Source organism: Myxocyprinus asiaticus, chromosome 20 (assembly GCF_019703515.2).
Source record: "Myxocyprinus asiaticus isolate MX2 ecotype Aquarium Trade chromosome 20, UBuf_Myxa_2, whole genome shotgun sequence".
Taxonomy (NCBI): Eukaryota; Metazoa; Chordata; class Actinopteri; order Cypriniformes; family Catostomidae; genus Myxocyprinus; species Myxocyprinus asiaticus.
In genome coordinates, this window is record NC_059363.1 from 38,736,802 (window position 1) to 38,762,523 (window position 25,722).

Consider the following 25,722-nt stretch of genomic DNA (forward strand, 5'->3'; position numbering starts at 1 on the left):
TTGAAGAACAGGTGAAATGTGTTTAATAGAGGGGGCTTCTAGAAATGATTTTTGCAGCTGAGACATAGTTACATAGTCACTTAAACACATCAGCTTCACACACACAACAGAATAAACGCAACAGCTTCAGGAACACCGTGGCTTTCCTTGTGCCAGACTCTCTCTCTCCCCTCTGCTGGTTGCATGGCTGCTTATATACCACTCTCCCCATGCTCACTGGAAATGTAAGTGAAGCGTAGTTCTATCGGGAAGACTAGCAGCTGTACATCATCGTACCATTAGCTAGGTAACTCCTAGCCAATCACATGTAAGACATTGCTTTATAAGTCTGCTCACATTATCACATTGCTGTTTCAGTTGTGCTAACACTGCAACCTCCACCACCCCACCAGCACCAGTCGAGTCCCGTCCTGCACAGGGTAGGCTCCTTGCCCCTGGTTCCTATCTTCGGCAGGATATGACGGTTTCAAATACAACTTCTTCGGACCGCCAGACGGGGCTTACGCCAAAGAGAGACATTACATTTTCTGTTTTATATTCATCAAATAAATGTCATCTTGAATTTCACTCAAGTCTGCAAGTCTTCCTGATAGAAATGTAAGCGCAGCATAGTTCTATTGGGAAGACTAGCAGCTGTACATCATCGCACCATTAGCTAGGTAACTCCTAGCCAATCACAGGTAAGCCATTGCTTTATAAGTCTGCTCACATTATCACATTGCTGTTTCAGTTGTGCTAACACGGCAACCTCCACCACCCCACCACCACCAGTCAAGTCCCGTCCTGCACGGGGGTAGGCTCCTCGCCCCTGCCTCCTATCTCCGGCAGGATATGACGGTTCCAAGTACAACTTCTTCAGACTGCCAGGTGGGGCTTACACCAAAGAGAGACATTACATTTTCTGTTTTATATTCATCAAATAAATGTCATCTTGAATTTCACTCAAGTCTGCAAATCCTCCTGATAGAATTAGAAACAGGTGTTAAACATAATATAGCTCAGGTGCAAGCGCCCTTACTGCTTTCTCTCTCTCCGGATGGACGCTTGACCATGCCCCCCCTGCCACACCCTTCATCCTCCCTTGTATCATACTACACATTGTCAATTTTCCATTAAATACAGAGGTTCATTACTTTGGAATGCATATTTCCACATTGCTAAAATGTCAACCTCCCTAAATAACTTCAAACACAGATTGAGGATCACCCTGATGAACCCAGTCACTCTGTGAATGCTTATACTCTCACTCTCAAACTCTCTGTATTCCTGATTAAGTTGTTATTTTCTTTAAATCGTATATCTAAGTCTTTTCTATTTTACATTTGATCGAACATGGTGGATTTTTGTTTGTTTTAATATATTTTATTTTTTACTCTTCTTTATATATATACTGTATATAGGTATACTGTATATATAGGTATTCAAATAAGCCCATAAGGGTTTCTAAACTCTCCTGCCTCTGTTCTATTTTTTTATTTATTTTTTATTCTTGCCTTGTTTTTTAATGTTAAGATGCCAAACAAATAAATAAATAAAATTAATTATGACTCAAGACAACATTGACTAAAGTCTTTTTTGTTTTGCTGAAATAAGATCTTCCTTGAAGCAGACACTAAAGTCCCATGCCAAATTAATTTGGAAACACTGTTTAATATATTTACTCTGTTCCTCTTCCAGAGTCCCAAAATGCTTTGTTACCTGGAGAGGGTAAGAAGCTTAATTTACCCTCAACCAGCGTGCCTAGCTAAACCATTTTTTTTGGAACAGGTGGCTAGGAGACAGTGCCTCCACTGTGATGTCTGGGAATGCGAGCAGGTAATGAAATGGCCTGCTTATTTAACATGCAGATTAATGCATGCTGTAATTAATTTGTCATTGTCCCTTGACTGACATCCCTGTGTGTTTTGAAGCAGACATCAGGCTATAATTATTACCCGTGTTGTGCTCCCTGCTTTGTTTCGTTGAAATAAACAGATGCTAATTTTACCATTGCAAACAAGTAATTGTCCCACTCAGTAATTGGGTGAAAAGTGACCAGCTGCCATTTGCTGGGCCAAGCATTCATACACATGTAATTTGTCTCTTTCAATTCCACCAACAATTTCCACTCAAAGGTAAGACATAGTCCTTTTAGAAAAAGCTAGAGAAAATGCACACCTTAAGTTTAGAGGTGCAAGTTATGCCAAAAAAACAAAAAAATAAGCTTGCATTGAAAGTATGCAGTTGTATATTTTTTCTTTTGAAAAGACACGTAGTCCCAACAGAAGACAATACTATCAAAACGGCTGTGGAAATGCTTTCAGTGTCTTTATTTAGATGATGAAGCGATGTTCATTCATTTGCTAGGCCACTGGGAGAAGGGCGACATGCCCTTAAGTGAGTCTGGTAAATGGGACCTGTAACTGACTTCCAAACTACCTGGAGATGGAGGGATGCCTGCCTCACTCATAGTAGACATGGGGCTCTCTTCAAGACATCACTGCCCAGAACCCCATGACCTGATACGTGGCTCATCTTTACCTGGGCTCGGTGCCATAAAGGGGAGCTGTTTCCTGCTGCCGTTGTTGAAAACAATAAAACAGCTGTCTGGATTAATAACGACCACATGCTTCAGACTTTCCAAATTATATTTGTTTTTACAACAATAACGCATGGCTTCAACAATGTACTGTATATATACAGTATACGTATAAAAGGAACAGACCAAAATTTAAGTTGTTATTTGCTAATAATCCTTATTAGGTGTTATTATATGTGTTATTTGCATTGCATCTATTTCAATGATTTCAAATGCCAGTTGGTGTTGCATGTCTCATAACCAGTCTCGCCATGCCAGTTTGAATAGGTAGTGTGACTAAGTGCAAATAAGATTTGAGAGCAACAGGGAAGATTTTTTTAGTGAGTAATTAATTACATTTTAAACTATTGTATAAACACCACTCAGGACCGTCTACTAAACTTCTCTTTGTTTTCCATGGAAGAAAGAAAGTCATACGGGTTTGGAACAAGTTGAAAAAATAACAGAACATTCAGTTTTAACTTAACTGTCCCTTTCAATAATTGATGAATGAATAAATTGATAATTTAAGTGAAATTTCTTTAGAACCTTTTCTTGATTGTTCTTGTTTAGCACTGCCAAGAATCCTTCAGAAGTGAATGATGTACCTGATGTGTGAGGGGACTGTCCCTCTTCCAGCCCTCCAGTCAGTCTTTCACTGGAGGTGCCCAGGACACCGACTGGTAGGGCCTGGTCACCTGAGGCTAGATCCGCATCTGGCTCCTCGCTCAGCGGGAATGGGATGTCACTCACCGTCTCCTATTTAACCTTCAAATGCTTGGAAACCTCCAGAGTCATTTCTGGATACACCAGCCTGTTATACTCTTCTGAGAGCTCCTTACTGACCTACAGGAGATGAAGACACTAGTCAGTCAATGCCAAAGCAATCACAAAGCAAAACTCTAGATGTTTACAATTTCTGAAGAAACATTAGTGGTGCATAGTGTCAGCTTCAGACGGCATGCCCACAGTCCATGCTCTAGCTGTCTGATGCATATTGCACACAAAACTGGAAAATTCTTTGTCAAGTTAGAAATCTGATTGGCTTGTTTGATGAGACTTCTGCGAGTAATGTTCACAAGGTTCCAGGTTGAAACAATGAGCGCTTCTGAGGATGATATAATGACTGGATTTACCAAGGTTTGCCAGGTTAGTGACAGACTTTTACTATGGTATAATACATCTCAGATAACCCTGCAGCATGTTAAACAACACGTAATGACAAAACCAAATGTGAATGATCACTTAACGTGTCAGTTTGATGGCTCTTCCTGTCTGGGTGGTTCTTGGCCAGTTAAAAGCTACACTACACTATGCCTTTAATAATGATTTATATTTTAAAGCTATTGGGACGGATTTGACGGGAAATTGCATCCTTCAGTCAATTGTCCGTGCGTGTTTACATCATTGTCCGTAAATAATAAAGAAGGTCCGGAGCTACTACAGCACATGTATATATGCGTTGAAAGGTGTGGTAGTAGTTTGAAGCTGAAAGCTTGTAGCCAGACCACATGAGCGTGGATCATTCAAAAAGGTAACCCTCTGGGGAATCACTCGTTTTCAAAATAAAGATATCTCGAACTGAGAAGAGTCTGCAAGCAAAAAGGGAAAGCGTCAGAGCCCATAATAAAAACATGAAACAGCACTGGATTGGCTTTTCAGAGGTGGCAACAACTCAGAGATTTGAAATGATTAAAAACCGACCCAGAGATGGTGTTTTTCTTGCTCGACAGGTAAGATATTTTACTGGACCAATAGTTAGCCAGGTAGCTCTCTTAGCGCGGTAGTTCATTAGATAGTGTTAGCCACACTTATGGGGCATTTTATTATGGATTGTGTTACTACAGTGCTTTCACTTTCATTTTCGAGGAAGGACAATAGAAAAAATGTCACTTTATGATGGTAACAATGACAATCTCTAAACCAGTTATTACCTTGTCTATTTGCCAGCTAGCTAAGTTATAAAAGCTTCCACCATTTGACTTTATCTGATATGACTAGCAATCGGTATGTCTATGTCATCAGTGACAAACATTTGTAACGCTATTTATTTTAAAACAATTGTTTTCAATAAGTCAAAACAACAGCAGAAGATATGCTACTTACCTGCTCATAAGACATACAGTATTTTATCGGATATCCATCTTTTTCTTCCTTTCGTTATTTATTTATTTTTTGAGGGGAGGGGGTGAGTTTAATGTTGTTAGTGGCATTCGCTCTGATAAGTTCACCTGTAACCATGGTTACACCGGTACTCCTCAAAACATCAGATTCATCTGCGCAGAAGAGCAGAGCCAAAGCCCAGCTCACATAATTACCAAAACAATGTTCCTCCACAAGTAACTTGCAGTTTTATGCTTCAACCACTAACTGCTAGATAGCCAAATGTTACATAGTGTAGCTTTAAGATGAAATACAGTCCAGACCTTTGCCGTCAAAGATTTAGTCAAAGCTCAGTCTACACTAGCTTGTGCAAAACTGTGCCACAATGCTAGGGTGTTGTAGGTGGTTGCCAGGCCATTGCTATGCGGTTGCAAGGGTGTTCTGAATGGTTGTTGGTGCATTGCTTTGTGGTTGCGTTTATATAACTTAGAACAGGGACAATACTTCATCAGTGGTGATAGATCATGGCTTGGTCAGTGCATGGATTGAACCAGCAAACTTCTGATTACTAGCCCTGAGCTTTAACCACTGCACTCCACAACAAACTGAAACAGCACTCCTGCTGTGGGTGAATATTAAAGTATAACATTGAAGACGTCTCACCTACAGCTGTGGTAATCTTTGATGCGGACCTGCCAGAAATGCTGGAGGGCCACCTCATGGAAGACCTGTTCCACCACATCAGGAAAGGGCGTAGAGCCTTGTCAGGCCTCCCTGTCAATGGCCACTCACAGCAGCTTGGTGAGCCGTAAGTAGTGCTCATGGACTAGATCGGTCAAAGTCTTCAGCACGCTCCCATTCACCAACTTAAATCCAGCATGAGCCAGCACAGTGGCACTTGTGAAAAATGTTGCATAGTGAGGATGTCTTATATGCTAAAAATAATGCCAAAAATAGTTTTCATTTATCAATTAACATCATGCAAAGTCCAGTAAATATAAAAAAGCTAAATCAGAGAGACGACGTGGCGCCATGCGAGAAGCAGACGTGTGAAACACGAGCTCTGCTCACTTTGCTGTTTTTTTTATTATTTTCATGTTATAACCGGTTAGATTCGATACACCCAGTTACATATTTGTTCTTTGAGGTAAACATGGCAAAGAAGTCATAATCCTCTGGCTCTGGAGACATTAAAAGACACTTATGTGCTCCAGATGAAACCTCTGGTGGCCCTGCGAGCCGGGGACTCAATTTGGATGGCACGTCGGGAGATGAAATTCAGCGTCAACTGTCCAACATCTCGGTGATGCTGACGAAGGTTGATGCTCACTTGGAGGATCTCGCTGTAATACGTCGATCGATTACGGTGATGGAAGCAAAGTTCTCTGAGTTGGTTACAAGAGTGACAGAAGTTGAGAAATGAATTGATTATCTGGAATCATCCGAAAGGGAATTATCCATTAATCCGCCCGCGACAAAAATAGTCGTGGAAAAAGTATTGGAAAAACTGGAAGATTTGGAAAATAGGAGCCGAAGGAATAACATACGAATTGTTGGAATTCCTGGGCATGAAGAATGCAGAGATATGGTGAAATTCCTGGATGAGCTCTTCCCGAGTCTGCTTGAAATAACAGGCCATAAACTGGAAATCGAGCGAGCTCACAGAGTCCCGGCTCACAGATCTGCTGAGGGAGACAGGCCCCGATCAATTCTGGCCAGATTTCTGAGATCATCCGATAAACATCTTGTGTTGCGCAAGGCGAGGAGCAAAGAAAAGCTTTCTTGGAAGAATCACAATATTTTCTTGTTCCCGGACTTTGCGATTGTGACAAGAGAGAAACGCGATCGGTTCAAGGAATGTAAGAAACTCTAAGATTAAGATCGCTTTTGCACTGATGTTTCCGGCCAAACTGAGAATAGAAATGAAGGATGGTCGCAAGGTATTTACATGTCCAAAGCAAACACTGTCTTTTATAAAAACAATGTGTGAGTAAGCCATTTGGGGTTTTTCATGTAGCTCCAGAGTGGATTAACTCGCTGTACTTTCTCTGGCTGTCCAAAGAAGCTGTGCGCCATTTTTGTTTCTTTTTGCGTTGGATCCGCCTAGTGGCTGGAGTTTGTTTTGGGGCATGACTCCTTCAAGAAACTTTTGCATGGACGGATGATCGCTTTTACACAGAAGTTCCCAGCCAGATTGAGAAACGGATACTAAGAATGACTGCAAAATATCTTCATGCCTACACAAAGGATGTCTTTTATAAAGTTGATGGACTGAGTAAGTCATGGTGTATTTTTTTTATGCAGCCTGTGAGTGAATAATACACACTTGATCATTTGAGGAACCGGGATGCCTGTTTTTTTTTTTTTTTTTTTTTTATTTATTTTTTTTGTGCTGGTTCAGCCTAGTGGCTGGAGTTTGTTTTGTGGAGGAACACACCTTCAAGACAGTTCTGTGAATGAATCTACACGTTCTTTCTGTTTATTCTGCCTGTTGGCTGGGGTCTGTTTTTACAAAGTATTTTCTGTTATGTAATTTTGCCTCACAATATTTGTGCAGAAGCACTGAACTTGAGCATTCCGATGGCAAAGTTGTCACGGGGGTTCTCGAATGCGTACATGGACTCTGAGTTTAGAGGGATTGATGCCAGTTGGCACTGTCGCGCGCAGGGTTAATGTGCACGTTTTTCTGTTTGTTTTGTTCGGGGGGAAGTTCGGGGTTTGATTGTTGCAATAATGTTTGAATGCGGTCTGTATAATCTTGTTTTTGACACACGATTTATTTTTTGTATTATATCAAAATGTCAAATGTTATTATGAGTAGGTTATCTCTCTCCACATGGAATGTGAATGGGTTGGGGCATCCCATAAAAAGAAGGAAAGTTATTTCTTTTCTTAAGCGTAAAAAATATGATATACTGTTTCTTCAAGAAACGCATCTTTCCCCGCAGGAAGCTGAAAAAATTGGGAAGATATGGGGTGGACATGTTTTCTTTAGCACTGGCTCAAGTAAGAGCAGAGGGGTCATTATACTGATAAATAAACATCTACAATTCAAATTTCTCAAACAGATTAAAGATAAAATAGGAAGAGTCATTATTGTTTTAGCAGAAATTCAGGGGCAAAGGTTGATTTTGGCTAATATTTATGCACCTAATGCTGATGATCAGGGCTTTTTTATAGATCTTGAAGGGATGTTGCAAGCCGCTGGCACCCCTCATGATATAATATTGGGAGAAGATTTTAATCTATTGATGGACTCAGTCCTTGATCATAGTGAAGCAAAAGTGTGTAAAATTAAAAAAACTTTGGAAGATATCGCCAAAAGTTCATTTTAAGGTAGCAAAAGTATAAATTCACATGAAAGTGAATTTTCATTTCTGTTTTTACTGTTTATTTAAAATAAGGCAAACTTGGTATCATTTTAATCTCCAATCTTTTAGCTAGCATCTTACATAGTCTTTTAATTCTCAGATAGCCAGCAGAAGGGACCAGCCAGGTTTAAATACCAGTTGTGCCGATGGGGCACATTGTAACACTGCGTTACAATGTGCCCCAATTCCAAAAAACTATATGCAATTCCATGCAGTCAGATATGTAATTTTTGATAATTTCCATTAATGCATGTGTGTGTGTTTTGTCATCAGTCCATGCATTATTTTGGTCAATGATGTGGCTTTGTTGTGTATTTATTGTCAAGTGTCAAAATTATTATAAAGTTAATAAATGGCTTTTATTGACAGGAAAATTTAGTTGATCTTCTAGGCTTTTTAATTAGATCAGATACAGTTGTTAGAGGGGGTTTTAAGCTGTTATATGGTCTTGTTACAATGTGCCCCTCTCCTGTTTCACTTTCTTTTTTTCGAGGTAGACTGCGAAAAGTACACGCTGTATTCATGAAACAAGACCACATATGTGTAATAGACACATGTGAAATTAATGTGAACAAAGAAAAATACATTGAACCCCAAGTACATTTACACAAATGTAAGAAAACCAAAAAGTGATAGTTTGTGCCCCGCTCTCTCCTACTGTATTAATAACACTTCAAATTATAATCACATTTCATTACACAACTAATGGGGATTTTATGTGAATGGTAGGGATTCTTTGTATAAATGCAGGTTTTTGTGTCTTATTCTCAGCACGCAGGGTGAAGATTAAATGTGAGCTGTGATGTGTGTGTGCTGTCTGTGGTGTTTAGAAGGATACGCCATTAATATGTAGATTATACAAACAGCTGCTGTATATTTGGAAATGTTGCAACTGCTTCAGACTTTAAGCATTTGTTTTGCCGCTGTCAAACATAAAGGAAAGAGATGGGATTCCCATAATAACACAATACATTTGAGAACTTCATCTCTATGTGTACTATTGTCAGTCATGCGATATTGTACATCAGTGGAGAAGTACATAAATCAGTGCTGATAAAAAGAGTCCGATTGAGTGGTCTAGTGGTAATTAATTCGCCCACTGCATAAGAGGTTAAAGGTTCTAATTCGTCCATATAAAACTATATGTTTTAATTAACAAAGATTGCATCCGCACCTCAGTTGATGTATATATTGAGTGGGGACACATTTGTTTGCATTTTTCTATGGGATTCGACTAGAAAAGAGCTCAAACACAAACGCGGGGTTAGCTGTCACACACGTGGTTTAAGCGTTTCCACACAACAGCGAGAATTTGCGTGAGAGCACCGGTGACCAAGATGGCACAGCTCATGAACACCCATCGCACAACCCAGCCATGAAACACTCGGTTTATAAAGCAAGGAAACACACTGCGTGCCGCTGCTCTCCATTAAAAATCAGATCACCTGGTAACCCCACACCTGAGAGCGATTAAGAGAGAGAGAGAGAGAGAGAGAGACAAAACACATGCTCTACATATACAAAAACAATACGGCCGAGAAGGCAGTCACAATGAGGGACATATTTAGCTTTTCTATTTCCTGGAAAAGATCGCGAGCTTCAGGAAAAACTGCTGACACTAAATAACATTGATTACACTCAGAACAAACATTTATCATAAATTCAAAATAACACATTCCAGCGCCGGATCGGCAATCAAAACATACACAGATCAAATTAATCAAACTCCAACTCAAGAACTGGAGGTGTTTAGCACATGAAATGAGAAATATAGTTAACTGAAGAACGTAGTTACACATACTTCATATACATACTGTACGAAAGTGGGATCCTTTCTAGACAGGACACCAAAAATATTTTGGGAATCATTCATGGAGCTTGGATGCCCTCTATTGGACATTTTCTGTAATTGCCACTCATTACATATACAAATTATGACATAATTTTCTATTATTTTTACATTTCAGTTGATATTTTTATTAGATTTTATTTCTATAAAAATTAAGACATATGTTTATTAACAATAAACTTTAAAAACCATTTTTGCCAAATACCTCAAAACATGTGAATATGCACAAAAAGGAATGATGACATTTAATGCACTGCCATGGCAACAGTATTTAAGATATCGAGAATCCCTTCAGAATTGTAAATCTGCACTGTCTTGACATTATTCAAACATTTTTTGAAGCAGTTCAGGTTAACATAATAGGGATATTTCAAAGTCTGTTAAAAGTGACACACTTCCTTCCGCCAGTTGGTGGCGCTATGGTCATGACCCACAATAGCCACATCAGTGTGATCAGCCCACAAGGACAAACATTTGGCTACATTTTTATCGCTTCACCATGGCAACACGATTCGATATATATCAAAAATCCCTTCGCAATTTAGCATCGTCAGTGTCTTGGCATGATGTCGCCCACATTTGGTACCTGTAACGTGAAATCCCTGGGAGATGTATATCAAATTCCAGAGCATGCATTTTTCAAACAATCCAAAATGGCCAACATCCTCTTGCCATGCCCATGTTCTAGGTGGTGCTGCAGAGCCCCCCCTGCATCTTTGCCAAGCCCTAATGGCCAACGACTCTGATGTGTGTGCAAATTTCAAGAGTTTTCACGCATGTTATGTACCCCAAAAGTACCGAAAACCTTGAAAAGAATGACAATAATAAAAATAAAATAATAATAATAATAATAATGCTTAGAAGAACAATAGGCCTCCGCACTTTCAGTGCTTGGGCCCTAATAATAAAAATAATAATAAATAATAATAATCCTTAGAAGAACAATAGGGTCTCCGCACTTTCAGTGCTTGGGCCCTAATAATAAAAATTATAATAATCCTTAGAAGAACAATAGGGCCTCCGCACTTTCAGTGCTTGGGCCCTAATAATAAAAATAATAATAATCCTTAGAAGAACAATAGGGCCTCCGCACTTTCAGTGCTTGGGCCCTAATAATAAAAATAATAATAATCCTTAGAAGAACAATAGTGTCTCCGCACTTTCAGTGCTTGGGCCCTAATAATCCTTAGAACAATAGGGTCTCGCACTTTCAGTGCTTGGGCCCTAATAATAATAATCCTTAGAAGAACAATAGGGCTCCGCACTTTCAGTGCTTGGGCCCTAATATATTTTTTAATTTTTTAATTTTTTTTTTTTTTATGCTTTATTGATTCAATGCCATGCTTGGGCCCTAATAAAAATCATCAGGAAGTTTATACATGAGGTCACTGATCAGACAAACTGCGCATGTGTGTATAAAGGTGCGTTAAGCTCTTCCGGCGTGATCATATGTAACAAATGTGCTGTTTTGCCATCAAATTGAATCGAGAAGGATGTGGAAGGCACCTGTTCTAATGAGTTGTGAGGGAAACTAAGCCATATTTGGCTTAAACTAGGTATCTGCTACAAATCTATTTTTAAAATAATTGTTTGCTGTTTGTAATCAGTTAGAAATATAATAACTTTGGGTTGATTGGGTTGCTGATTGGCATCACATGTTTGGATAACTAGCTAGTTTGCTTAGCGCACGTATCTTTGGTTGAACTAAATAAGCTTTAAAGGTTTTAACTGGTGGTTTAGGCCTACTTTAAGTTCTTAACAAGCTACATTTGCTACATTTGCTACATTTGCTAAGGGGCAGTGGTAGCTCAGTGGTTAAGGCTCTGGGTTACTGATCAGAAGGTCAGGGGTTCAAGATGCCACTGTTGGGCCCTGAGCAAGGCCCTTGACCCTATCTGCTCCAGGGACACTGTATCATGGTTGACCCTAAACTCTGACCCCAGCCTAGCTGGGATATGTGAAAAGAAGAATTTCACTGTACATGTGCAACTGTGTGACGTGTGATAAATAAAGAAAATTATTATTAATTACATTTTTTTTTTTTTTTAAAACAGTACGTGGCTGTTGGTATTAGCACATGACTTGTAATTAATTGGGTAACATCATTTGTAAATCTCAGATTGAGTAGTCACGTACTTGACTTGGACTGTAATGAAGCAGTTATACTAACAGTTTCACCATTAAATTTAGTGCATGCATATTATAAACACTTGTCTCCCTTCCGCACCAGTTCATTTGTCTGGCTAGGTTGGTGGCGAAGACCTTGGAGCAGATTCTCCAAACAGTTTTTTTTATATATATATATTTTGTCCGCCACTGATGGATAATCTGTTCACCTTAAACAAACAAATTTAAGGTAATATCTATTTTAACCTCTTCAACATTTAAAAAAAAAAAAACACACACACACACACACACAAAAAAAAAAACATTCTAAATGAAAAGAAGAGGCATGATTTATTACATTTTTTTTTTTTTTTTTTTGTAGTTGTTGGTTTGGCAGTTCCAATGTCTGACAGTCTTTATTCTAGCCTGTCAAAATCATGAAAAGATGTGAGAGGAAAGACACCATCCTCTTCCTCGCTCTCCATCTGGGGTAAAAAAAAAAAACGCCTGTTTCCCACAAGAGACTGGACCAGTGAAGTCAGGTGGTTAATCTTCATGTCTATTTTCCCTAGTGTCTCCAAAATCGCCCTTTCTATGGCTGTAATACCAAAGATATTTTAATTAGGCATGTAGCTTTGTTAAACTGTAACTTGCATTATTTTATTTATTTAATTCTTAATTTCAATGTGAATATTTGATCATTAACATACTTGTACATTGATTAGGTCCAGAAGTACCTGTAAGCATACATTTACAAACTGTTACACCTGCATCTGCCAAAAACATGTCTGGGTGATATTTCACCCCAAATAATGTGACATTTTCATAACATAAAATTATGAAATTTTTTATATAAAAAATCTGATTACTCTAATAAAATATTTGTGAGTTTCATCCTTTTGCTGGTTTGCTTAAGAGACACTTGCTAGTCAAGTGGAGAATGGAGGAATTGGTAAGTTAAAACTTGTGGTTGATGATGGTTTTCAGAAAGCATTTTTTAATGTTCGGCTAATGGTCGGCTAACGGTTAACCTGTTAGCCGACCTCAACAAATTGTTCGATTAATGCGGTCAGTTAAAAATTATTAATATTGTTTTAAAACAAACAACTGAGGGAATTTAATGGGTTTATCATGTACTCCAAGTTACGTACATTTGAGGGCGCTATTTAACACGTAAACCACTGTCTTCCACTCAATCTGAAAGATCGGGAAATACTTCGTCCGTTTAGGTGACATGGTCCGATGCAAATTATGCAATACTACTTTAAAGTTAAGTAGTAGCGAGAGTTCAGTGCAGAACCAAAAACATCCGCAAGCCTTCACATCTTCTGCGCTTTCTTTGAGTGAGGAGATACAGCGTAAACGTGACATTGTTATCTCGGCAAATGTCATTGCCTCTTATGGTAATTCGGTATGCAATCTACTTATTTTTTTATTAATGCTTGTTACGTTAGCTACGTTTGTTTCTATTAGAAACTTTACTTTTTTTCATTCAGATGTTAAAGACTATTGCTAGATGTACTGTATGTACATTAAGCATGTAATGATGCACAGATTTCTCAATACGATACATTAGTCTTACAATAAGATACGATAAAAAAATGTTTTTTTAAAAAAGCAAAAGTGTCCACAAATGTTCCAATTAAACTTTATTGAAACATTTTAACATAAATTAAATGTTTAAATTAAATTATGAATGGAACCATCAGGGTTGGGAGGGTTACATTTGAAATGTATTCCACTACAGATTACAGAATACATGCTGTAAAATGTCATTTGTAAAGTATTCCGTTAGATTACTCAAGGTCAGTAACGTATTCTAAATACTTTGGATTACTTCTTCAGCACTGGTAGATATTTTTTTTCACTTGTTTTGACTATAAAAACTCTGCCAGTACAGTAAGACAAAATACACGTTAAAAATACATTCTCTGAAAAACCTAAATATCTTATGCAGTGTTATTTCTAAAACAAGATAAATCAAATTGATCTTGTTTTAAGGATTTTCTGATATTTTTACAGGAAAACAATACAAAAATTATCTAGAATAAGATTTTTGCCCTAATATCAAAGGTCTTACTAGAAAAAAAGAGATTATGATCTAACATGAATTTTCTTGATAAAAAAATATGATCGTGCCTGGTAACATGTGCATGTAAAATGGCTAGAAATAGCATTTTAGCTTAGTGTAAAGCTGACAATTCACACATGGTTTATTTCTATTTCTTCTGCTCCAAACTTCAAACTTACTTCTCTGTCTGCTCGTATGAATGTAACACATAAAGTGTTTCACCGCTGTTCAAATGCACTTTGGATCGCATCATTTATGTGTATTAATGTTTTCCATCTGAAAGGACTAAATATTAAATGAAACAAATGACAATAAAATGCAGAGTAATCTCTTCAGTAATCAAAATACTTTTTGAATGTAACTGTATTCTAATTATCAATTATTTAAATTGTAACTGTAGTGGAATACAGTTACTAACATTTTGTATTTTAAATATGTAATCCCATTACATGTGTTCTATTACTCCCCAACCCTGGAAACCATACACTTGTTTACCAATTTGAGGATGTCTATGCTACGATGCAATTCGATTTTTTACATCCCTAATCCGTCATATGAGCCTGCTTTATTTCAGCCAGTAAAAACTTGTTAAAAAAATATGGCCTTTGTCATTTTTTGTTTGATGACGTGTTTTATTATGTGTTTGATTTATGGCTTGTCGGTTAACCGGTTAATGATGCCGGTTAATCAGTTAAGTAAATTTGCCAAAATTTGCATCCCTAGTTAACACACACTAAAACTTAAAGTAAGCTATATGAATTTTAGATAAGCATAAAACATAAGAGGGAAAAATATTTTTGTTTCACTTATAACAGTAATAACTAAATGCTTTCAAAATACAACGGAAGCTTCTTTGACTTTTTTTTTTTTTTTAAACTTACTCTGTGTTCTTCCTTGATAGGTACTCGAGGGTCTCAAGTCTCGATAGAGCCTCAGGACAGAAAATGTGTTCTCTATTAATTGTACAGAAAATGTTGTATTACCTTGTGTTAGGCTGTGATTCATGTGCAGTATATGTGTTTCTGATTACCTCCATATGCTAATTAATGCTCTTTTTATTGTGAATATTAGGTGGCTGTTCACTCCAAGCCTGTCCTTGCTCTTCTGCCTGAGTGAAGCCTACTGGGGCAACTGGAGCTGAGAAAGGTGGAGTTCACACACACATTAAAAGATACATTTCAGAAGTTGTACAGGATTGTACATAAAATGTTGTATTACCTGTTGTGGTCATGTTCATAATGTTTGTCATTTTTGTGATTCTGACAATCAGATTGCCTAAATTAAGTTAATGCTCAAAAAACTGATGCAGCAGGAAATTGAACGCAGTAATTGAAACTTTTCATGGTTTATTAATTAGAGCTATACCTCTGTAATTACCAAAACTGAGACTTATAACTTACGCTGTGTTCTTCCTTGCTGTGAACCTGAAGGTCTCGGGACAGAAAATATGTTCTCTAATGGATTGTACAGAAAATTTTGTATTACCTAGTGTTAAGCCATATGTAAATGAGGCTTTTGGCTTGCAGTCGTCTGAAAACTCAGCTAGTGAGACGCAGGCTTTAGGCTGTCTTTCATGTGCAGTGATTGTCTGTCTGATTTCTTCTTCCAAATGCTAATTAATGCTCTTACCTTGAATATTAGGCAGGTGATCACCCCAAGCATCCTCTTGGTCGTCTGCCTGGGATAATCTCACTGGTACAACTGGAGCTGAGAATGGTGGAATTGGTAATGTTTGCATGTGATTAAGTAATTTTACATGAGATTTTCATTTTTAATGACTGGTTTAAAGTTGATTAATTTATTAAGAGGTCTGCAATTTTCTAACATCAGGCAGAATATTAGCACATGACTGAACACATGTATATGTCAACGATGCCTATTCTGTGTTCGGAAACTTGGCCCACCCAGTCATGGAGTCAGCCTTACTTTTGAGTAATCATAAGTCCTATGTGTTTACAACTTTTACATGTGGTTACATTTGTATTCTTGTAGAGCCAGTTACCTTGATAGCTAGGGAGAGTCTGCTTATGTTGCTCTTCCATGGCCCTTTGATGGTGATTAACAAATGCTGTTGAAAGTATTGATATGTTGATGTGTGATGTCTGCCTACGTCAAAACAAGATTACTTAGTACTGCACAAAACCCTACTAGTAACCAAAAGCTTGAAAGTGCAATTGTCCCTAATTAGCAATCATTTGTTTGATACTCCTCATGTTTAATTTGTTAAACCTAGGGTGGGTTACACCAATAAGGATTAATCTTAAATCTGGATTAAATCAAGGTTTATCTAAATTCTGTTGCACCAAACTTTAAAAAATAATCAGGCTAATACGCTGGCTACCACCCCTGGAGTTCGCTAGTTTGAATCCCAGGGCGTGCTGAGTGACTCCAGCCAGGTCTCCTAAGCAACCAAATTGGCCCGGTTGCTAGGAAGGGTAGAGTCACATGGGGTAACCTCCTCGTGGTCACTATAATGTGGTTTGTTCTCGGTGGGGCGCATGGTGAATTGAGCATGGTTGCCGCGGTGGATGGCGTGACGCCTCCACACGCGCTATGTCTCCGTGGCAACGCGCACAACAAGCCACGTGATAAGATGCGTGGGTTGACTGTCTCAGACGCGGAGGCAACTGGGATTCGTCCTCCGCCACCCGGACTGAGGCGAATCACTATGCGACCACGAGGACTTAAAGCGCATTGGGAATTAGGCATTCCAAATTGGGAGAAAAAGGGGAAAAATCAATTATTATAAAAAAAATAATCAGGCTTACATATAGTGCATCCGGAAAGTATCCACAGCGCTTCACTTTTTCCACATTTTGTTATGTTACAGCCTTATTCCAAAATGGATTAAATTCATTATTTTCCTCAAAATTCTACAAACAATACCCCATAATGACAACGTGAAAGAAGTTTGTTTGAAATCTATGCAAATTTATTAAAAATAAAAAATGAAAAAAATCACATGTACATAAGTATTCACAGCCTTTGCCATGATACTCAAAATTTAGCTCAGGTGCATCCTGTTTCCACTGATCATCCTTGAGATGTTTCTACAACTTGATTGGAGTCCACCTGTGGTAAATTCAGTTGATTGGACATGATTTGGAAAGGCACACACCTGTCTATATAAGGTCCCACAGTTAACAGTGCATGTCAGAGCACAAACCAAGCTATGAAGTCCAAGGAATTGTCTGTAGACCTCCGAGACAGGATTGTATCGAGGCACAGATATGGGGAAGGGTACAGAAAAATGTCTGCAGCATTGAAGGTCCCAATGAGCACAGTGGCCTCCATCATCCGTAAATAGAAGAAGTTTGGAACCACCAGGACTCTTCCTAGAGCTGGCCGCCCGTCCAAACTGAGCGATCGGGGGAGAAGGGCCTTAGTCAGGGAGGTGACCAAGAACCTGATGGTCACTCTGACAGAGCTCCAGTGTTTCTCTGTGGAGAGAGGAGAACCTTCCAGAAGAACAACATCTCTGCAGCACTCCACCAATCAGGCCTGTATGGTAGAGTGGCCAGACGGAAGCCACTCCTCAGTAAAAGGCGCATGACAGCCAGCCAGGAGTTTGCTTCTTTCTTTGCATATTGCAGGAAGTAGAGCACAATTGATGGCACGTAAGAAACCAAACATACTTGGTTTCGAAGTGTGAATGTGATGTTGAAGCTAGGGCTGAAGGTAAGATTATCAGTGAATAAATTTTATTATTATTTTATAATAATAATGAAATAATTTTTTTAACAGTGCTTTTATGGTACTTTTTTGATGTTTTTGGAGCTTGACATCCACCCATTCACTTTTGTTGCATGAAAAACAGCAGCCCAGAGAGAAAGAACTTACTTGTGAATTCTTTTTCCAGGTATTTCCGATTCTGAGTTTATGTCAGAAGTGTAGCATGCCTTTTTCAATTTGTTGGCAATATTGTCAAAAGATGCTGAAAGAAATGAAGTACCTGAATTTCATTTGAAGCATTAAGCCATGAGAGGTCATGTATTAGTGACTTTACCATCTGTTTTATTAATGTTTATTTGCAGTGTAATTTACTCTGCTTACCTGACTCGTGAAGAATTCTGGCTTGATGTTTGGTCCACCCTTTCTCTAGCTGTGGTGCCTCCATCATCCTGACACTCTTCAGCAACCAGTCCAAGTCTTTGTATGGAGGCCACCATGAGTGGCCATCCAAGTACCATGATTTTAATACAGGTCCAGTTGTGCCTTCTCCCACAAACTCCACTATCATGTACATGTCAACTACAAATTAAAGTGCAGACTGAGTTTAATTCATCTGAAACATTTTTTTACAGGGTTGCTGTAATTTATCACATCACCAGAGCAATTTCATGCCAGTTTGCAGCACTTAAAGATGAGGTATGTGGGGGTTAGGGTGGGGTTGGTGTTTGGGGAGGGATATTAGTGGGGGTTAAAAGTTAAATGTTGGTTCGGTGTGTATGTGTTGTTTTTCTCTGTGTTTTTTCTTTTAATTAATACAAAAAATAAAAAATAAATGAATATATATATATATATATATATATATATATATATATATATATATATATATATATATATATATATATATATATATATATATATATATATATATATATATATATAAAAATAGATGAGGTATGTCTCAAAGCTCCATAAAAGGAAGCAAGTAAAATCTGGCATAGGAACAACCACATTTGATACATTTAATATTTGAAGGCATATTTTAGTCCTTTACTAGTAAGACTGTTGTGGCTTTTGGCCAGTGGGAAAACATAAGAGTTTGAACTGAGTACCATTACAAAATTGCAGGTGTTTGTGTTACATGAAAGTATTGTTAAATTAAATGAAAGTAAAATTAGATACAAATGTTTATTTTATTTTCCCCACAGTTGCCTAAACAAATGCAATTTTTATCAGTCATATAGCTAATATAGCTGTAGATATGTGTCATGTACTGGGGGCGTGGTTTAGTTTTGGGAAAGCAAGTCCGTTCATTTCTGGGATCCTGATTAGTGGTGACACACAACAGACTTCGTAAATGTATTACAGTTAAAATAAGTAAATTCAGTTTCATAGCATTGTTTTCCTACATAGTAAACGTTTAGATGGCTACAGTCGTGGTGCGAAACCATAATTATTATTTAGTATTTTATTAATTCGAGCGAACAGGAAAGGCTGATGTGCTTTCTCATAACACATCCCAAAATGATTACGTGTAACGTGAGTGGGCGGAGAGTAGGGCGGATAGCGTTCCCACACTGCACAGGTGTGGTCACATGCGACTACCTGACCACTACCTTTGTATGTGGTTTCAGTTATATCCAATAAAAAATTTTGGACACTGTTTCCACCAGTTTTTTGCGCAGACCACTTGTGATCAGATCATCAAATACGCATCTTTAATATCAGGTGGAAACGGGACAGCAAATGCGCGGTCACGGGAGTTTCATCTGAGAGATAACCATTTGAACACGACCGGTTTAGTATGCAGTTTAACAGTACGAGTGGGTCTTCGCTTTATAATGATTAAAGTATGTTACTATTGTTAGTTCAGTGCTTATTATTGATGCAAGCCTTTGTTATCCAGGCCGCTGCTAAAGCTCCTGTACGGAGCCGCATGTACATGTTGCTTTTCTCAGCGCTGGTGAGGCTAAACCAATCACCATCATTTGAGTTTCTTGAGCGCTTCAAATTTTGCCGCCCCGAGATGTGGTTGGTGCTTGTCGGTAAAATGACTCCTCCCTTGTGTAAATGGAGTTATGTCAGTCAGTTTTTATCTCAGGGAGAATTAAACCGTAAACGGTTTTTAAGTGAGTTGGTTGGATATATAATTATAATACTATTTAGTTGTATCTATTATATGATTCTTGCTTTGAACATAATTAAAACATATTCAAAATAACAAAAAACGTCATAGCTGCATTAATACTCACCAACAATATGACGACTGACTAACTTAAAGGCAACTAAAAGTAAAGAGTAAACTTATAGCTATGAATGAACAGGAACTTGATGTGTACAAATGATAGTATTTACAGGTTATTACCGAGGTAAATTACAAAAAAATGAATGGAGAATAGGTCAATCGTAACGGACATCTGATAAATGGCCAACAGTCACTTGACTATAGTGGCCTCGCCACGTGTCACTCTGATCACGTGCTCTCACAAGGCCGTCATTCATGCACAGATTCCAATGTGATGTAATGAGCTTATGGTAAGACAGTTTATTAATATTACTACATTATGATTAAATTGTAGTAAGTGTGTGTGTGTGTGTGTGTGTGTATATGTATGTATGTATGTATGTATGTGTGTGTGTGTATATGTATGTGTATATATATATATATATATATATACTATCTCAGCAAAAAAAAGACTTTTTCAGGACACTGTATTTTAAAGATAATTTTGTAAAAATCCAAATAACTTTACAGATCTTTATTGTAAAGGGTTTAAACAATGTTTTCCATGCTTGTTCAATGAACCATAAACAATTAATGAACATGCACCTGTGGAACGGTCGTTAAGACACTAACAGCTTACAGACGGTAGGCAATTAAGGTCACAGTTATAAAAACTTAGTAGAAAGGTCTCTTTAGTGTCCTGACTCTGAAAAACACCAAAAGAAAGATGCCCAGGGTCCCTGCTCATCTGCGTGAACGTGCATTAGGCATGCTGCATGGAGGCATGAGGACTGCAGATGTGGCCAGGGCAATAAATTGTAATGTCTGTACTGTGAGACGCCTAAGACAGCGCTACAGGGAGACAGGAAGGACAGCTGATCATCCTCATAGTGGCAGACCACATGTAACAACACCTGCACAGAATCGGTACATCCGAATATCACACCTGCGGCACAGGTACAGGATGGCAACAACAACTGCCTGAGTTACACCAGGAACACACAATCCCTCCATCAGTGCTCAGACTGTCAGCAATAGGCTGAGAGAGGCTCGACTGAGGGCTTGTAGGCCAGTTGTTAGGCAGGCCCTTACCAGACATCACCGGAAACAGTGTCGCCTATGGGCACAAACCCACCTTCGCAGGACCAGACAGGACTGGCAAAAAGTGCTCTTCACTGACGAGCGGTTTTGTCTCACCAGGGGTGATGGTCAGACTCGCGTTTATCATCGAAGGAATGTGCGTTACACCGAGGCCTGTACTCTGGAGCGGGATCGATTTGGAGGTGGAGGGTCCGTCATGGTCTGGGGCGGTGTCACAGCATCATTGGACTGAGCTTGTTGTCATTGCTGGCAGTCTCAACGCTGTGCGGTACAGGGAAGACATCCTCCTACCTCATGTGGTACCCATCCTGCAGGTTCATCCTGACATGACCCTCCAGCATGACAATGCCACCAGCCATACTGCTCGTTCTGTGTGTGATTTCCTGGAAGACAGGAATGTCAGTGTTCTGCCATGGCCAGCGAAGAGCCCGGATCTCAATCCCATTGAGCACATCTGGGACCTGTTGGATTGGAGGGTGAGGGCTAGGGCCATTCCCCCCAGAAATGTCCGGGAACTTGCAAGTGCCTTGGTGGAAGAGTGGGGAAACATCTCACAGCAAGAACTGGCAAATCTGGTGCAGTCTATGTGGAGGAGATGCACTAAAGTACTTAATGCAGCTGGTGGCCTTTGTTCAGGGACACATTATTCCATTTCTGTTAGTCACCTGTCTGTGAAACTTGTTCAGTTTATGTCTTAGTTGTTGAATCTTTTTATGTTTATACAAATATTTACACATGTTAAGTTTGCTGAAAATAAAAGCAGTTGAAAGTGAGAGGATGTTTCTTTTTTTGCTGAGTTTATATATAATTGTTTTTAACCTTCTTAATAGATTTAAAAAAAAAAAAAAACTTTTTTTTTTTTTTTTTAACATGGATTTTTTTCAGATTGATATTAATGTGTCCAGGGAGAAGAGTAGTGGAGAGAGCACGCATCCCTGGGGGGCGCCAATAAATGTGATCAATGTTACTGAATATTACTGTTCATTTTTGAAGGGTGCAGTTATAAAGAATTGGCTGAATAGACAATGCTAGTCACTCGTCCATTGTGACCATGTTCGGTGTAGCTATGTACGAAGCAGCTATGTACGGAGCCTACACAGAGGTCACTGCCAAAAGAGCCACCTTGCTAATGGTCAGTGCTGTATTTGAGTGTTGAGTAATAGTTCACTAAATTAGAACCTGATGCAAAGGAAACCTGCGCAAGAAGTTGCTCTGCCACTGGAAGTCCATCAGGCAAAATACCTGATCACACAGGATCCCATTGAGGTGACTATTTTTGGAATTTTGCTGTGCAAGGGTAAATGTGACTGAGTTTAATGTTGTAAAGCAGATTTTGAAGTGGTCTCCTTTATTCTGGCATCAACCCCCCCCTACAAACCTCGGGTGCACCAGCAGTGGAAAAAGTGCAGGCAAATCCTTGGGTGAGGACCTCTTCTCCATTTCCACCAGCAAACAACTTCTGGCTCGTAGACAAGGTAATTAAATTGTTTAGCAGACTGTTAGCTGAATGATTGGTTGATTTAATTAGGGCTGCAACTAACGTTTATTTAAATAAGTAATCTGTCGATAATGTTTTCGATTAATTGGATTGGATTAAAAAGGCACATTTTATTTTCTGTATATATTTTAAAAACTTCATGCCCAAATTTCACCACCAAACAACCTGCAAATTGAAGGCTATGAGAACAAATAGAAATGTATGGATGTATACATTATTGATACTATAAATTGTTCACAAAAAAAGGTTTAAAATATAAATACTACATTTATAAAACAAACAACTGTTAATAAAATTATTTCAAGGGCTTACAATAACCAAATTATTTTAATACTTCAGAAAGTGCATTTAACTTTTTCTTAAATTTGATTTCTTAGACTGTTCAAACAGCAAGTTATATGTGGCCAGATCTCATTTTTATTTTTCAGACTGCAGTCACTTTTGCTGGCTTGTCCACATTAAGTACGTTTAAATGCACTTTAAAAGTTGGGTTTCAGTTGAGATAAAGCAATAATTCACCTTGTTAAAATGTCATGTAAACGCATTAGTCCGAGTGAAATCGTACTAGTCAGATAATGCAATTGTAGCATCCAGGATGTATACAGATTAATCAGACTACAATTGGACTCGGTGTAGTGTGCATGCTCCGGAGACAGAGGTGATCCCAAGCAAGGTATAGTACCAGTCTGTATACTGTGTCTGTCATGTATACTCGGACAGACAGATTAAGACTGTAGCTCAACTAGGCAAAAACCTGCAGTAGCTCAATTGTAGCTCTATTATGACTGCCCATGGAAACATAGTCATTATAGTGAGGCAAACTTGCATAGATTCACCATGAGTGAGAATTTAGCAATGAATATTTAGCCAATAATTGATGTTTCGATTTTCATTAGGGCAGTATCCAAATCTTAAAGAGCACCTATTATGGTTGTTCAAATATTAACCGCGCACCCTGAGGCCGCGTTCATTGTGACCGGGGACTTTAATAAAGCCAGTTTAAAATCAGTCGCACCAAAATATCACCAGCACATTAGTTTCAACACACGAGGGGACCGGGTTTTGGACCATTGCTACTCTCCGTTCCGGGATGGCTACAAATCCCTCCCCCGCCCACCATTTGGCAAATCGGACCACTCTTCCATTCTGCTTCTGCCCGCTTACAGGCAGAAACTGAAACAGGAAGCACCCACCCTCAGAACGATCCAGTGCTGGTCGGACCAATCAGACTCTACGCTACAAGACTGTTTTGATCGCACGGACTGGGAGATGTTCCGGTCCGCCTCTGATGACGACATCGAGCTTTACGCTGATAGCGTAATGTGCTTCATCAGAACGTGTGTAGAGGAAGTGATTCCGACCAGAACTGTGCGAATCTATCCGAATCAGAAGCCGTGGATCAACAGCGATGTTCGCGCAGCACTTAATGTGCGGACCTCCGCTTTTAATTCCGGGAACGCGGAGGAGCATAAACAAGCCAGTTATGCCCTCCGAAAAACTATCAAAACAGCAAAACGCCAGTACAGGAGTAAGATTGAAGGACAGTTTAACACCACCAACTCTAGAAGCATGTGGCAGGGAATTAATATCATCACGGACTTCAAAGGGAATAAAAACTCCGCCATGAACACCGCTGCCTCTCTACCGGATGAGCTAAATACTTTTTATGCTCGTTTCGAGGGAAATAACACCGCCCTCGCGGAGAGAGCTCTCACGGCCGAAGCTACAGAGGTTAGTTCACTCTCCGTCTCTGTAGCGGATGTAACCCGATCCTTCCGACGGGTGAATATCCGCAAAGCCGCGGGCCCAGACGGCATTCCAGGCCGCGTCATCAGAGCGTGCGCGAACCAGCTGGCTGGTGTTTTTACGGACATTTTCAACCTTTCCCTCTTTTTGTCTGTAGTCCCCACATGCTTTAAAACATCCACCATTGTGCCTGTTCCAAAACAATCGAAAATAACTTGTTTAAATGACTGGCGTCCTGTTGCTCTGACCCCCATCATCAGCAAATGTTTTGAGAGACTAATCAAAGATTACATCTGCTCTGTATTACCACTCAATCTTGACCCGCTGCAGTTTGCTTACCGTAACAACCGCTCCACTGATGATGCCATTGCATCTACAATACACACTGCTCTCTCCCACCTGGAAAAAAAGAACACTTATGTGAGAATGCTGTTTGTAGACTACAGCTCAGCATTCAACACCATAGTGCCCTACAAGCTAAATGAGAAACTCCGGACTCTGGGCTTAAACAGCTCGCTGTGCAGCTGAATCCTGGACTTCCTGTCAAGCAGACGCCAGGTGGTTAGAATAGGCAGCAACATCTCCTCATCACTGACCCTCAACACTGGAGCCCCGCAGGGCTGTGTTCTCAGCCCACTACTGTATTCCCTGTACACACATGACTGTGTGGCAACACATAACTCCAATGCCATCATTAAGTTTGCTGATGACACGACGGTGGTAGGTCTGATCACTGACAATGATGAAACAGCCTACAGAGAGGAGGTGCACACTCTGACACACTGGTGTCAGGAGCACAACCTCTCCCTCAACGTCAGTAAGACAAAGGAGCTTGTGGTGGACTTCAGGAGAAAAGACAGAGAACACAGTCCCATCACCATCAATGGAGCACCAGTGGAGAGAGTCAGCAGCTTCAAGTTCCTGGGTGTCCACATCACTGAGGAACTCACATGGTCCGTCCACACTGAAGTCGTTGTGAAGAAGGCTCATCAGCGCCTTTTCTTCCTGAGACGGCTGAGGAAGTTTGGAATGAACCGCCACATCCTCACACGGTTCTACACCTGCACTGTGGAGAGCATCCTGACTGGCTGTATCTCCGCCTGGTACGGCAATAGCACTGCCCACAACCGCAAAGCACTGCAAAGGGTGGTGCGAACTGCCAAACACATCATCGGAGGTGAGCTTCCCTCCCTCCAGGAAATATATACAAGGCGGTGTGTGAAAAAAGCTCGGAGGATCATCAGAGACTCCAGCCACCCGAGCCATGGGCTGTTCTCACTGCTACCATCAGGTAGGCGGTATCGCAGCATCAGGACCCGCACCAGCCGACTCCATGATAGCTTCTTCCCCCAAGCAATCAGACTTCTGAACTCTTGATCTCCCACGATCAAAATACATCAGCCCTGCACTTTATTACTCTTTTATCT

General features: G+C 39.5%; 1 pseudogene; it reads right to left on the reverse strand.

Annotated features, from left to right (window-relative positions):
- Nucleotides 1-2,335: 2,335 nt before the first annotated feature.
- Nucleotides 2,336-18,303, reverse strand: LOC127411116 (STAGA complex 65 subunit gamma-like; annotated as a pseudogene).
- Nucleotides 18,304-25,722: the final 7,419 nt, after the last annotated feature.